The sequence below is a fragment of the Podarcis pityusensis genome, assembly GCF_964106645.2.
Source record: "Podarcis pityusensis genome assembly, chromosome: 5".
In the NCBI taxonomy this organism is placed as follows: domain Eukaryota; kingdom Metazoa; phylum Chordata; class Lepidosauria; order Squamata; family Lacertidae; genus Podarcis; species Podarcis pityusensis.
In genome coordinates this window covers 5,246,465-5,262,292 of record NC_138032.1, presented here as the reverse complement: position 1 = coordinate 5,262,292, position 15,828 = coordinate 5,246,465, and the positions used below count along the sequence as shown (strand labels likewise).

Below are 15,828 nucleotides of genomic sequence, written 5' to 3'. Positions count from 1 at the left end.
ACATTGTGCTCCTTCTGGGGGAGTTTGTCCACCTTTGTTCCCCACAACGGCCACATCCCAGGAACGGCTGTGTCTGGCTAAACCAGGTGAGGGTGGCTGATGGGTCTCAGACCCTTGGTGAGTTAAGAATGTCTCCTGCATGCAAGGACAGGCTCTGGAAGATTGAGTGGATGAGACCAAGAGTGGGTCCAGCGGTCAAGAAGGCAATTTCTGCATGTGCTGTAGAGAGAAATGAGTGTCAGGAGTGTGTGCAGGAGCCAGGCCCTGTGACCAATAGGACTCTGCAGGACTGGGGCCTTCCTAAGTTTGTTCTGAAGAGGCAAGGCGCAGCCACACAGGTGAGGCCGATTGGTAACTCATATTACCTGGGGGCAAGAGCTGGGAAAGGATATAAGGTCAGCATTTTCCCTTCAGTTCTTTGCCACAGCAACATGTTTCTTGCCTTGCTGTGTTTGACTTCTTGATCCTCAGACCCCTGACTTCATGACTCCTTGCTTCCTGACCCTTGGACCCTTGGCTTCTTGACTCCCGGCTCTCTGACCCTCGTACTCTTGGCTTTCTGACTCCTGGCTTCTGGACTCCCATTCCTGCTCCCACCCCACCATCTTGCCCCCGGTCCCGACGTCCCCAGCTGGGACTTCAATCACCTGTGAACTGGGTCTTGACAATGAGGGGCAGACAGGGCTTGTGCACATGGGAAGGTAGCCCATCTAGGAGAAGGAAACTCTGATCCTAAAGCTCTGCTGCCTTGTGGGATAACTTCAGAAGAAAAGGTTCAGGAGTAAACTCTATACAACCCGGAGTGGAGTCCCTAAGGCAGTTGGATGGCATCTTGTACACCTCCTTCCAGCAACTCCTGCAGCCAAGCTGGTGCCAGTTGTATTGCACTTCTTTCCTTTGGACCACATCAGGGAGTCCAAGAGAGGAACTTGGACTGGGGAGACTAATTAAGAGGTCCCTGCCTGGGACAAGCTAGCAAAATTTGGGACAAAACTAGCAAAATTCCTTTGAGGAGTGTTCACATGCCCTTGGGGGTAAATTTGGAAACAGAATATTGTTTTTATGTTAATTTTATGTTCATTCTTAATTATTGGTGACTTCACTGTATTTTGGTTACTTTGATAATTCCACTCTACGACTTAACTGCCCTAGGTACTCTGCCCTCCCCAAGCTTTTGAAGATAGCTGTGTTGACACACAGAAATTAGATCAGTGGGAATTTTCCCATCACTTTTCTCTGCATGTCCTGAGAAGCCTGTCAGGTTGCTGGGAAAGGAGCAGTTTTAAAAACAGACAGCCTCTCATCAATGTCAGGAAATTTCCAAAGATGCAGTAAATACATGGATGATACTACTGCTGCAAAAAAAAGAGGGGGAGAAACTCCACGTTCTATATTAGTCAGTCTCTGGTATTAGGGGAAAACAATGACAGAGACAGCTGTTTTCATTGTGACTTGCTTTGTGAGCTTTCCATGTTCCTCTGAGCTGGTCACAACTTAAAGTTCAGTGCTGAACAAGATAGACCTTGGTTTGATCCCCAGGATAATTCTTGGTCTCCTGTTTGCAGAGGCTACTAGTTGAATTGTAGCAGCGAATGATCTGAACCAGGGGTAGGCAACCTAAGGCCCATGGGCCGGATGCGGCCCAATCTCCTTCTCAATCTGGCCTGCAGACGGTCCGGGAATCAGCATGTTTTTACATGAGTAGAATGTGTCCTTTTATTTAAAATGCATCTCTGGGTTATTTGTGGGGCATAGGAATTCATTCATTTCCCCCCCCCCCTCCAAAAAAAATATAGTCCGGTCCCCCACAAGGTCTGAGGGACAGTGGACCGGCCCATGGCTGAAAAAGGTTGCTGACCCCTGATCTGAACGATCTGGGAGCCTTTATGTCCAACGTGAGGCGATTCCAGGTCTTTCCTCGAGGTGGAGCCCTGTCCCTGCCATATACCAGTCACGGAACTGGAGTGGATATTGCCCTGTGCCTTGTTGCTGTTTGCTAGCTCCCACTGTAGTTTTGAGCCTTTGGTTTTGGGTTGGGAGGGAGCTCCTAGATACCTAACTGGGGAGAGGAACCGGAGAAAGTGTCCCTTGGATCTGGGAACTGTGGGTCACCCAGCTCTCCTCACTGTAATCATGAACCTTAGGCCCTCAGCTGCCTAGGGCTGCATATATTTTGGTGGTCTTTGGTTTTGTTGGTACGAAATCAACTAACTGATGCTGATCAACTAACTGTGCAGCTCCTAGAAAGCCTGTGTTCCTTTATATTGAAAACAAGGACACATGTCCTTGTTCTCCATGCTAGGGAAAAAATATGGGCTCCTTTGCTGAAGACTAAGGGCTGTGTACACACGCTGCCTTTAAAACACATTCAAAGCATATTCCCCCTGCCCCGCCTTAAAGAATTGTGGGCACTGTACAGTGGTACCTCAGGTTAAGTACTTAATTCGTTCCGGAGGTCCGTACTTAACCTGAAACTGTTCTTAACCTGAAGCACCACTTTAGCTAATGGGGCCTCCTGCTGCTGCCGTGCTGCCGGAGCACAATTTCTGTTCTCATCCTGAAGCAAAGTTCTTAACCTGAAGCACTATTTCTGGGTTAGTGGAGTGTGTAACCTGAAGCGTATGTAGCCCGAAGTGTATGTAACCCGAGGTACCACTGTAGTTTGTTAAGGCCACTGGGAATTGTAACTCTACAGTGCCCAGAATTCTTTGAGGGAAAGGATGTGCTTCAATTGTGCTTTAAAGGTGTAGTGTGTAAGCAGAAACTCGACAGAGGTCTTGTCCACATTTTGGCTTGTTCTGTGCCTAGAAAGCATGGATCCGAGCAGTTTTGCCTTTGCTTCACCGCTTCCGCAGGAAAACCTGCTCTTTAACACTAAAATGGAAAAAGCAGCAATGCACAGAAAAAACAATTGCTGCTTGTTCTGATTCAGTGCTAACGATTGGGTTTTTCCAGTGGTTGGGGCAAACAAGAGGTGTAGATAAGCCCAGATTGTTGCTCCTGTTCCATTCATTTCTATGGTGTGTACACAGGAAACTTCTCAGTTAATTGTATTTCCCAGGAAGATCCCTAGCTTTGTCACCATGGGCACTGCACACATTTGCAATGCCTTTTAAACTCACTTCCAGTTCTGGATCTGGAAATCACAAGGCTCCTTGGCACCTAGCCATTCTAAGAAAAGCATCACATTAAAAGGCTGTCCAACTAGTTAAACCAATTAAGCAGGTGATGTCATTGGGGCTGAATGGGTTGGCCAGGTTAACCACTGCTTTGCCACACAGCCCTTTCAGAGCAAGGAGGTGCAGACTCGCAGAAGCAGGAAGGGCATGGAAACTAATGGACCTCTGTTAGTCATCAGACGCATGGAAAGCGCAGGGAGTTAGACCAGAAGATGTGAACACTTGCATGTTTAAGCGCGAACACACACACACACACACACACCATTGCTTTGTTGATGTTTTTAACTGCAAGCTGAATTCTTTTCTCCATCAATTTTCTTTTGAACTTAACAGGAAAGGTTTCCCAGGGCTTTTTAACCCAGTGACGAAAGCATGCCATTTAGCAGGTTTATAGCTAGCTGCCTTACACTAAGTCAGACCAGAACATAAGTCAGGGGTCGGCAACCTAGGGCCCATGGGCTGCAAGCGGCCCACAGGGGTCATTTAACCAGCCCACAAACTGCCCACAAACCAAGCCGCCCGCTTGGTGAGTCCCTGCGCACTGCGCTAAACTGCACAGGTGCAGGTGCCGGAAATCACGGCGGAGGGATCTCCGCTGGAGTGAACCAGCCCAGGTTAGGTAAACCTTGCTGACCCCTGCCATAAGTCCATCTAGCTCAGTATTGTATACACTGATTGGCAGCTGAGGCATCTGAGCCTGCGTTATAATCAAGGCTTATATTTTGATCAGGTTCCTATAATTCTAAAAATGGGCTTAAATTCACAAATGTTTCATGCCAAGCAGGAACTAGGCTGGCTAAGATTTTGGCAGAGGTTCATCCTCTTAGGCAGAGGGCCCCTTTGGTTTATTGGTTTATTGCGGTCATAAAAAGGCTGGGAAGCGAGGTCACTGACCTTACAAATAATCAAGTTGCAAAAACACAATGGTAAGCTGGTAAATAGTAAGAATATTGTGCCACAAATAGGACAAACGGCAAGAGCTAATGGAAACAGCAGCTGGCTAGGGAAAGGGGGGCTTCTCTCTGAAGAAAGTGTTTTTAAGTTTTTTCTTACTGTGAACGTCTTTGCTTATAAAAAACTATATATGTTATGTATTAAATATATTGGCTTAAATGTAATTATGCAAAGGATTTAGAAATTTAGATTCTTATGTTAGATTCTTATTTCATAGAATCATAGAATCCTAGAGTTGGAATAGACCACAAGGGCCATTGAGCCCAGCCCCCTGCCAGGCAGGAAACCATCAGAGCACTCCTGACATATGGCTCCAAAGAAGGCGATCTTTCATAGCTGGTGAACCCAAGATCTCTGTTCAGATAAAAATAGAACCATTAGCCACCATCTGTTCTGGAGTGAATAGGGCAATAGGGCAAAAGGTGAAATGTTAGTTAAGGCGCCTTGTCTAGGGCAAAAGGTTATCTGGTAATTAAGGTGCCTTGTAGAGGTTAATGGCTACTTGTTTGCCAATTATAAATAGAAGGAAATATAGCTCTTTGTCTCCCATAAAAGGTAATAGGAAATGGGAGTATCTTATATGATTGGTTCTAGCAATCAGCCAATAGGAAATTCAACCAGGCTGATTGGACAGAGGCAGCCAAAGGAGGAGCAAGGGGGCTGGGCTGAGGGAATATAAGTGCTGGCCATAATGGCAGGAGACCAGGCCAGAGCTTGGTAACCATATACCACTGTGCCTCTCATTTATTTGTCTGACAAATAAATTATTATTTTAATTTCTCTATTGCTGCGTTGAATATTTCATTCCAGCTAAGCGTTAACCACAAGCAGGGTGCTACATTTTATGGTGCCTGTGACTCGGATAAGTGGTCTGCTGGAACGCAGCCCCTTCGCCTTACTGGGCAGGGTACAAGAGAGAGGACCACTCACTGCTTACCCAGCGCGCACTGGAAAGTTTTTTTCCAGGGGAACGCAGAAGTCTCGTCTGTCTGATACCCTGCCCACCGACGGCGGCGGACCGGGGGGAACCAGAGAAATAAACAGGCAACCAACTAAGGGTAAGTGCACTAAGGGGTTTTTGGCCCTCCAATTAATTGGGAGGAAGAGAAGTCTTGATCAAACTTCTGCGTCTCAGTAAAGGGGAACTGAGTACGCTAGGTGGTTGGGTACATCAGATGGTGATCTGGTGTAGGGAAAGGGAAAGGTTGGGAGGTAGAGTATGGTGAAGTATCCAGCGCATTGTATGTGTGAGAAAGTACAATTTGTAGCTGACCTGAGTGTGGAGTGGGTAGTACTTCGGTTCCCGGTAAGGCGACTTCACCCGGGCAAGGAATCTCACGAAGCGTGTGTGTGAGTGACTGAGTGGATACTTCACAGGGCCATACAATGGGAGTTGGGGGTTCAAAGAGGGAAAATACACCTCTTGAATGTATGTTAAATAATTTTAAGAAAGCCTTCTCAGGGGCATATGGAGTCAAAATGACGCCAGAGCGCTTGAGAACGTTATGTGAATTAGAGTGGCCGAAACAAAATACTGAATGGCCATCTCAGGGAACCTTTGATATAAATTTAGTAAGCAAACTTTGGTCTAATATCGCCAAAGAAACTGGAGGGTGCCCAGAACAATTTTCATATATAGATTCTTGGCTGAGCACATTAAATAAAAATCCTCCATGGATAAGGGAATGCAAAGTCAAACGATGCAAATTATTGGCTGTAAAAGCCGAAGCTAGGAAAGGAATATTGCCAAATAAACTCAAACCCATTTTTGAGGGACCAGAGGAAGAGGTGCTTCCACCTCCACCCTATGCTCCACATCGAAGGGAGCCTAATCCAAACACTCCACCAGTTGTAACCCCAAGGCAAGAAAGTGGAATGAATAATGGGGCTGGAGTCACAGAACTTGATTCCTTGATAGATTATGATAAATATCTTCAGGAGGCATTGGAGGCCTATAATAAAGCCCAAGCAGAAGTGGTTATTCCACCTGTGAGTCCCAGTAGAACTCCATCTACAGTCTCTTTTAGTGGAACAACTGATTGCCTACCCCAAACCCCTGTACATCCAAGTCCTAGAGAATTATTACAGAAGTTACAGGGAGACCTTAATCGGTCAGCAAGCAATACAGCCAGGCGTATAAGGCTGCTAAAAGAACGCCTTGGGACAGATACTATCCCCTATGATTTGAGGCCCCTAGAGCAAAGCGAAGAGAAAGATCACGTAGTAGCCCCTCTCAGAAGAGTATTTGATGCACTTGAGGAGCCTGTGCTGGTTAACGGGCAACTCGGACCACGGCCACCTCGAACTTCGACCCTCCAGTACATTCCATTCACAACTACGGATCTGATGAATTGGAAAACACACACCCCATCTTTTGCAGAAAAACCTCAGGCTATGATGGACTTGGTGACTTCAATAATAAATACTCATAGTCCTACTTGGACAGATTGCCGCCAGCTCCTGAATACTCTGTTCACCACTGAGGAAAGGAGAGACATAATTGAAAAGGCACAGATATATTTGCGTGAGCAGGCCAGAGTGGGAAATATTTTAAATGTTGACCGTCATCTCCGGGACAACTTTCCCTTGGAAGATCCTAATTGGGATCCAAACAATGCAATTCATCTGGCCAGGCTTACCACCTACCGCCAGACGCTTGTGCAAGGTATCCGCAGGGCATGCCAGAAGCCCACTAATATGTCTAAAGTCTCAGAAGTAGAACAGAAACCAAATGAGAGTCCAGGAGACTTTTTAGAGAGGCTGCAGGAAGCCTATCGTATATGGACTCCTTTTGACCCTGAAGCCCCTGAAAACAGCAGAATGATTACTGCTACATTTGTGGCCCAGTGCGCTTCTGACATTCGTAAGAAAATTCAGAAATCAGAAGGATGGGAAGGGATGCTGATGAGCCAAATTATGGCCATTGCACGCCGAGTTTATCGGAATAGGGATGAGGCTGAGAAGCAAGAGAAGAAGAAGTGGCAGAAGGAAAAGATGGTGATGTTAGCCACAGCAGTGAAGCAAGACTACCGCCCCTTAAATGGAGGGAGAGGGCGGGGAAGGAATCCACCACTGGGAAGGAATCAATGTGCAAATTGCAAGAAGGAGGGTCATTGGAAGCGGGAGTGTCCTGAACCCCTGAGGTTGGAAGAAGTACGCCCAGGCCCAGGCCCAGGCCCAGGCTCCGGCCCAAGAAACCAGGGACGGGGACGGGGAATGATCCGAGATGGAAGATATCAGAGACCTGGACAAGGACGGAGTAGGGACAATTTCATTGGACTGGCAGAGGAGGATTTTACCCAAGACTAGGAACGACCGGACTCCATAAAGTTAGGCTTCCAGGAGCCCACGGTCACGATTCAATTAGGGAGCCATTTAATAGACTTTATGATTGATACTGGGGCTGAATACTCAGTACTCCCAGAACTATTGCAGAAAAAGGCATCCAAAAGTGTAGTCATTAAAAGTGCCACTGGTCAGTCAGCTAAGAGGTCTTTCCTCCAACCTTTGGAATGCCAGATTGGGGGACATCGTTTAACCCATCAGTTTTTGTATATACCTGAGTGTCCAATACCTCTCTTAGGTAGAGATATGCTGTCCAAATTGCAGGCCCAAATCACCTTCACTCCTCGAGGTCCAGAAATGAAACTGCCATCAAAGGCAGCAGGAATAATTTCCCTCTCAGTACCTAAGGAACAATCATGGCGCCTAATGTCAGCCCTGCAAGTCCAACCCACATTGGATACAGAGTTAAACAAGCTCCTCCGAACCCTACGGGTGCCACCAGGAGTATGGGCCGAAAATAGCCCACCAGGAATGGCTAAGAATATAGCTCCAATTGTAGTAACCTTAAAACCTATGGCTACCCCTGTATCTGTAAAGCAATATCCTTTACCCCGGCGAGCAGCAGAGGGCATCCAGAAACATTTGGACCGCCTATTAAAATATGGTCTGCTTAAGCCCTGCCAATCAGAATGGAACACACCCCTTTTGCCTGTTCGGAAACCTGGGACAGATGAATACAGGCCAGTACAGGACTTGAGGCTCGTAAACCAGGCTATCGAGACCTTGCACCCAAATGTACCAAACCCATATACCCTGCTGAGTTTGATCCCACCAGAAGCAACATTTTTTACTGTATTGGACTTGAAAGATGCATTCTTCTGTTGCCGGCTGGCACCACAGAGCCAACCTATATTTGCCTTCCAGTGGGAAGACCCTTTAACAGGAACAAAAGGCCAGCTAACCTGGACGAGATTGCCCCAGGGATTCAAAAATTCCCCAACTTTATTTGGCACTGCCTTGGCGAAGGATCTAACAAGTTACCCCTCAATACCTGGAGAAAAGGTGGTTCTGCAATATGTAGATGACCTTATATTAGCAGCAAAGGATTTTGATACCTGTAAAGAAGGGACAGAGGAACTGCTCCACTTGCTCTGGGAAGCTGGCTACCGAGTTTCCCAGAAAAAGGCACAGTTATGTTTAGAAAAGGTCAAATATTTGGGCTTTGACATCTCACACCAACAACGAGCATTGAGACCAGAGAGGAAAGAAGCTATTTGCCTTATCAAGGAACCTACCACAAGGAAACAACTCAGAGGATTCCTGGGAACAGCAGGGTTTTGTAGACTATGGATACCTGATTTCAGCAGTCTGGCCAAGCCCTTACATGAAAGCACTCGAGGTGCAGAAAAGGACCCATTTGTATGGGGACCTGAGCAGCAACAAGCCTTTTTAGTTATCAAACAACGACTTATGGAGGCCCCAGCCCTTGGACTGCCTAATTCGGAAAAACCCTTTCAGCTGTATGTACATGAACAGAATGGGATTGCAGCAGCAGTCCTGACCCAGAGATTAGGAAGTTGGAATCGTCCAGTAGCTTATTTGTCAAAACAATTGGACTCAGTAGCAAAAGGATGGCCTCCATGCCTAAGGGCAGTAGCGGCCACTGCAAGCCTTGTCAAAGAAGCTGATAAATTTACCTTCGGCCAGACGATGTATGTGAATGTACCTCATGCTGTTCTGACACTCATGGAATATAAGGGTAGTTATTGGCTAACGAACCCAAGGATGGCTAGATACCAAGGCCTATTGTGTGAAAATCCCAGGATTCATCTACGAGTAGTGAATATGCTCAATCCAGCAACTTTGCTGCCCCTACCAGAGGTAGATGATGAAGAATCACATGATTGTCTCCAAATAATGGATGAAGTTTATTCCAGTAGACCCGATCTGAAAGATGAACCATTGAAAAATCCAGATGTTGTATATTATACTGATGGTAGCAGTTACCTGCATGAAGGTGCCAGACGGGCAGGATATGCTGTGGTCACCAATGAGGAAGTTGTGGAAGCTGAAGCTTTGCCTGCTGGCACCTCAGCACAAAAAGCTGAACTTATAGGTTTAACTAGAGCTCTGCAATTGGCAGCCGGATGTAAGGCAAACATCTATACTGATTCTAAATACGCCTTCTTAACCCTGCATGCACATGGAGCTCTATGGAAAGAAAGAGGTCTAATAGGAGCCCACGGGAAGGCCTTGAAATATGGACCTGAAGTAGAAATCCTGTTGGAAGCAGTATGGGCTCCAGAACAGATTGCTGTAATGCACTGCAAAGGTCATGGACGAGGAAGGGATCCAATAACCAGAGGAAATCATGCTGCTGACAAAGCAGCCCGAGAGGCAGCCCAAAAGCCTGTGGGAGGATTTATAGCAGCCCTCATACCAGAGGTAGTTCCAGAAGAAGTTAAACCTCACTATACCCCAGAAGAGAGGAAGTGGGCTGAACAGGAAGGAGCGGTTGTGAAGGACGGTTGGATGATCCTGCCGGACAATAGGATTTATGTACCTCATCACCTAGCAGGCACAATTGTAAGAAATTATCATGAATCTACTCACCTTGGCGGTACTGCAACCAGAGAGAGTCTCAGTCGAAAGTTGTATATTATTAACCTATCACAATTAGCAACTTGCATTTCACAGAAATGTGTTCTTTGTGCTAAAAACAATCCCAGGCAGGGACCGGTACAACCTCCTGGAATCCAACATGTGGGATATGTCCCCATGGAAAGCCTAATTGTGGACTTCACAGAGCTGGTCCCTTCTAAGGGATTCAAGTATCTCCTTGTGTTTGTAGATACTCTTACCGGATGGGTTGAAGCTTTTCCCACCCGAACTGAAAAGGCACGAGAGGTAACTAAGAGACTCCTCACTGAATTGATCCCAAGGTTTGGGTTACCTAGATGCATTGGAAGTGATAATGGGCCAGCGTTCATTGATCAAGTAGTACAAGAAGTATGTCGAGTCCTACAAGTGAAATGGAGACTGCATGCAGCATATAGGCCTCAGAGTTCAGGGAAAACTGAAAGAATGAATCGGACTCTGAAAACCCAATTGGCAAAATTAACCCAGGAAACGGGATTGGGATGGGTAGATGTGTTACCCATAACACTGTTTCGTGTTCGGTGTGCACCGACAAAAAGACTTAAGTTGTCACCTTTTGAGCTCCTGTATGGGAGGCCGCCCTCCTTTGTTCAGGATATTCTAGCTGACCTCAAACAAATAGGAGACTATGTGACACAGGGACAAGTGCAATCTCTCTCCCGTGTTTTTGTTTCTCTTAACAGGTGGGCCCTCGAGCGCACGCCGTGCAGCATTGCCGAGCCGATTCATCAGTTCCAGGCTGGCGATAGCGTATGGGTGAAAGAGTGGAAACGTGATCCACTTGCACCTAAGTGGCGTGGACCTTACACCGTCTTGCTCTCTACTCCAACAGCGGTGAAGGTAGCTGAGGTGACCCCCTGGATTCATCACTCCCGTTTGAAGAAGTCTGAAGGCAGTTGGACATGCAAAGGTGACCCCTCTAATCCTTTAAAACTGACTCTCTCCAAAAACCCCTGTATCTAGCCCTACGGGGAACGGGCTAGGTCACGGGCAACATTAGACGACCGGCCTGCTGCAGCCACAACCTGGAAGCTGGCTGACCTGCGCACGCCTGAAGCTTGAGGAGCGTCTAAACCAGCGATTGTGAACGGGAAGATTCTCTAATACAATTAATTGACTGCCCCCCCTTGTGGAACAATTATCAAGGATATTACTCATTGGGGATCCTTGGGATATATGTTTTGGTCTTGGTGGTTCCCCATTTCTGTCACTGGGGGAATTATATTGGGGCTAATATTTTTATGCTATCACAATAAGGTAATCTTTTGTGGAAGGAATGCATATACTACACATCAACATGATTTTATTATTAATCCTGATCCCTTGGGAAGGGGAAGGGTCCTTGAATCTGACCAAATTTGCTAAATATGGATTCCGCCATGACCACAATATGTGGGTAGGCTTAGCTGAGATGGTAGCCAATGTTACAAATAGGACCAATTGTCTTGTTTGCTCTCTTGGGCCAGATGATTCAGAGGGAGGTATGCCCTTATTACCGATACCATTAAATGCCATTGGTATGGTAAGCGAAATGCCACACCAAACAGAGGTACAGAATTTCCCCGGATGGAACTCAACTAAACCAATACGAGTTATACCTGTACAAGGGGAATTCTGTGTACATAAATCATCAGAGGCAGCTGATCCTACCATGGTAGGCTCTTCTCATTGTCACTATACTTGGGATTATATTAAGAATAGTCAAACCTGGGTAAACGGTACTACCTATCGAACTCGGAATACCTTGCCCTGTGCACCTCCTTTTATTGATGCATGGAAAGTGGTATGGAACATAACTGTGACAGAAAAAGGCAATCTAACATACTGCACTGTGAACTCTCTACCCCTTTTGATATTTCGCCTTCTGCACTCCACGTACCAAAAACCTCAGACCCGATGGTTGTGGTGGATATGTGGAGAATGGGCATACAAGCAACTCCCTTCCAAATGGAGTGGGACTTGTTTCCTGGGATGGGTATTACCACCAATGTGGATTATGCCCACTAATTCGGCCAAGCGTACACGAAGAAACGCTGATATTTCTCATATAGCAGGAGGAAGTACCCAAAGTTGGAGCGATACTGATGATTGGCCACCAGAGCGCATTATAGCCTATTATGATCCTGCCTCCTGGAATCCTGGTGAGCTCATACAAGGGGCACGGGATCCTATTTATAATCTAAACAGAATAATTCGATTGCAAGCAGTAGTGGAACTTGTAACCAATGCAACAGCCCAGAGTTTGAGACTTATTGCACAACAGCTGGATGAAAGTAGAGCCGCCATTTTGCAGCTGAAAATGGGAATGGATTATGTACTTGCCAGGCAGGGAGGCCTATGTGGAGTCTTGAACTTGACAGGGAATGCCTGTTGCTTTAACATTTCTGATAATGGTGAGGCAATCCGTGTGTTGGCCACAAAGATGGAGAGTATAGCACATGTCCCAGTACAAACATGGGAAGGATGGGATATGGGATGGCTCACCAATTGGTTACCTAATGTTGCGGGACTCAAAGGGATACTATTGTCTTGTTTGTTTTTCTTGACGGTAGTAATAATGGTTTTATGTATGGTGCCATGTATCATTTCATGTTTTAGAAGTACAATTAGCAAGATGATTTCGAATGAAACTCTACCTCATATCATGGCCCTATATAGAGCTTTACCTCAGGAATATGATGAAGGTCAAGCTATCAAGGACACTTGGGATGAAGGTCCTTGAGCTTGAAAGGGGGGAATGAGGCATCTGAGCCTGCGTTATAATCAAGGCTTATATTTTGATCAGGTTCCTATAATTCTAAAAATGGGCTTAAATTCACAAATGTTTCATGCCAAGCAGGAACTAGGCTGGCTAAGATTTTGGCAGAGGTTCATCCTCTTAGGCAGAGGGCCCCTTTGGTTTATTGGTTTATTGCGGTCATAAAAAGGCTGGGAAGCGAGGTCACTGACCTTACAAATAATCAAGTTGCAAAAACACAATGGTAAGCTGGTAAATAGTAAGAATATTGTGCCACAAATAGGACAAACGGCAAGAGCTAATGGAAACAGCAGCTGGCTAGGGAAAGGGGGGCTTCTCTCTGAAGAAAGTGTTTTTAAGTTTTTTCTTACTGTGAACGTCTTTGCTTATAAAAAACTATATATGTTATGTATTAAATATATTGGCTTAAATGTAATTATGCAAAGGATTTAGAAATTTAGATTCTTATGTTAGATTCTTATTTCATAGAATCATAGAATCCTAGAGTTGGAATAGACCACAAGGGCCATTGAGCCCAGCCCCCTGCCAGGCAGGAAACCATCAGAGCACTCCTGACATATGGCTCCAAAGAAGGCGATCTTTCATAGCTGGTGAACCCAAGATCTCTGTTCAGATAAAAATAGAACCATTAGCCACCATCTGTTCTGGAGTGAATAGGGCAATAGGGCAAAAGGTGAAATGTTAGTTAAGGCGCCTTGTCTAGGGCAAAAGGTTATCTGGTAATTAAGGTGCCTTGTAGAGGTTAATGGCTACTTGTTTGCCAATTATAAATAGAAGGAAATATAGCTCTTTGTCTCCCATAAAAGGTAATAGGAAATGGGAGTATCTTATATGATTGGTTCTAGCAATCAGCCAATAGGAAATTCAACCAGGCTGATTGGACAGAGGCAGCCAAAGGAGGAGCAAGGGGGCTGGGCTGAGGGAATATAAGTGCTGGCCATAATGGCAGGAGACCAGGCCAGAGCTTGGTAACCATATACCACTGTGCCTCTCATTTATTTGTCTGACAAATAAATTATTATTTTAATTTCTCTATTGCTGCGTTGAATATTTCATTCCAGCTAAGCGTTAACCACAAGCAGGGTGCTACACAGCGACAAAGTTCCAGGAGGGTGATGCCACCACTTGCCTGGCCAGTCCAAAGGGTGACATTGGCTGCCTGCTTCCTTTTCCTTTTCCTCCTCGGTCTCATTGCTGCACCTGGCAAACTCATCAGGGAGCAGGGCAAAAGGAGTGTTTGTTGGCTCCACCTGCCACTGCCTCTGGCACCACCTCCTGTGGGTTTCCCTGCCTTCTGCCATACCCAGTCTCAATGGCCACCAGCCCACCACTGCTGCCACAGCCTTATCCTTGCCCCACTGTGCTGCAGTGTCAGGAATAACAGAATCATAGAGTTGGAAGGGACCTCGAAGGGCCATCTAGTCCAACCCCCTACATTGCAGGAAACTTGCTCACAACTGTCCCTGGGTGGGCTTGAACCACCAACTTGTGCCACATTGTGCCACAGAGATACAGCTCCACCCCCACATGCACCTCAGCTGGTGTGCATGGGTCCAATCAGGCTCCCTCTTGAAAGCAGCATTTCCTGTGTGCATTTGTGTGTGCAAGATAGAGAAGCATGAATGCTTTCTCAAAGTTCATAAGGTGCCATCTGCAAAATGCTTAGCATAAAAAGCTTTTAAAAAAAATAACGAAACGGTTATCGATCGAATACAGTAACCAATCCATCAGCAGCTTGTTGCAGTCTTCCTTGTCAAGATGTTTCTTCCCTTGCCCCCTGAGGCTGAATTTCCCTGGCTGCTCTGCTGTCACACCCATTGTGACATTTGGAGCTGTCCTTCAAGGTGTTCTTAGGACATGGCAAGGGCCACCATAGAGCCTCTTGCCTTCTTGCTATTGGCACGTTCCCCATTTCGTTATGTTCTGCAAGTTTTAATCCACCACTGCCCTTTTTAATGTATGCCATGAGAACACCTTATAAAAATCACTCAGTTCTTTACAGGACAGCATGAGCACAAGCAGACTCTGCCCTGAAGCAGCTTACAATCAGATCCCCCCCCCCATCCCCTCCAGCATCAAAACAGGGACAACAAAGGTGCCATAAAATTGGGACTGATAGTCCCTGGCAAATTGGCCTCACTGAACTCAATGTGTAGACATGCACAGTCAACTTTCCTCCATCCTGCAGCCTTACTTTTTTTAAAAGGAAATTTATTTTATTATTTTATAAATAGTTTTTAAAAACCCCATCTCAAATTGGTTTATAAAAAAAGATGAGAGTAAAATTATCAATAAAAAGAATTTAAGACTTTCAAAATGTAAAGTAACAGAATAAAAACAGATGGGAACTTGACCAGTTTTCTAAACATCTGGGTAAAAGTAAAGGTAAAGGGACCCCTGACCATTAGGTTCAGTCGTGGCCGACTCTGGGGTTGCGGCACTCATCTCGCTTTATTGGCCGTGGGAGCCGGTGTACAGCTTCTGGGTCATGTGGCCAGCATGACTAAGCCGCTTCTGGCGAACCAGAGCAGCGCACGGAAATGTTGTTTATCTTCCCACCGGAGTGGTACCTATTGATCTACTTGCACTTTGACGTGCTTTTGAACTGTTAGGTTGGCAGGAGCTGGGACCGAGCAATGGGAGCTCACCCCATCGCAGGGATTCGAACCACCAACCTTCTGATTGGCATGTCCTAGGCTCTGTAGTTTAACCCACAGCGCCACCTGCGTCCCAAAACATCTGGATAGGCTTGTCTAAACAAAAACGTTTTTTAGCAGGCTCTGAAAAGAGTATAGTGAAGGCAATCAACTGGCTGAGTGCTTGCATGCAACTTCCTAGCCCAGACAATACTCTTTGCTAATCTGGTGCTGTCCAGATGTTTTGGGCCACAATCCCCACCATGCGAGCTGAAGTCCAGAACATCTATAGGGCACTAGGTTGTTGAAGGCAGGCTCAGTGTAAGAAATATAAACGCAATGGCTTGGTAAGGAGAAC

The 15,828-nt window shown here is 46.1% G+C and overlaps 1 long non-coding RNA gene across 1 annotated transcript; it reads left to right on the top strand.

The window, feature by feature from the left end:
* The first annotated feature begins 4,515 nt into the window (after positions 1-4,515).
* Positions 4,516-5,800, top strand: LOC308477015. Its single transcript, XR_013986344.1, has 2 exons — positions 4,516-5,432; positions 5,464-5,800. It is a non-coding gene; the product is annotated as an uncharacterized lncRNA (long non-coding RNA).
* Positions 5,801-15,828: the final 10,028 nt, after the last annotated feature.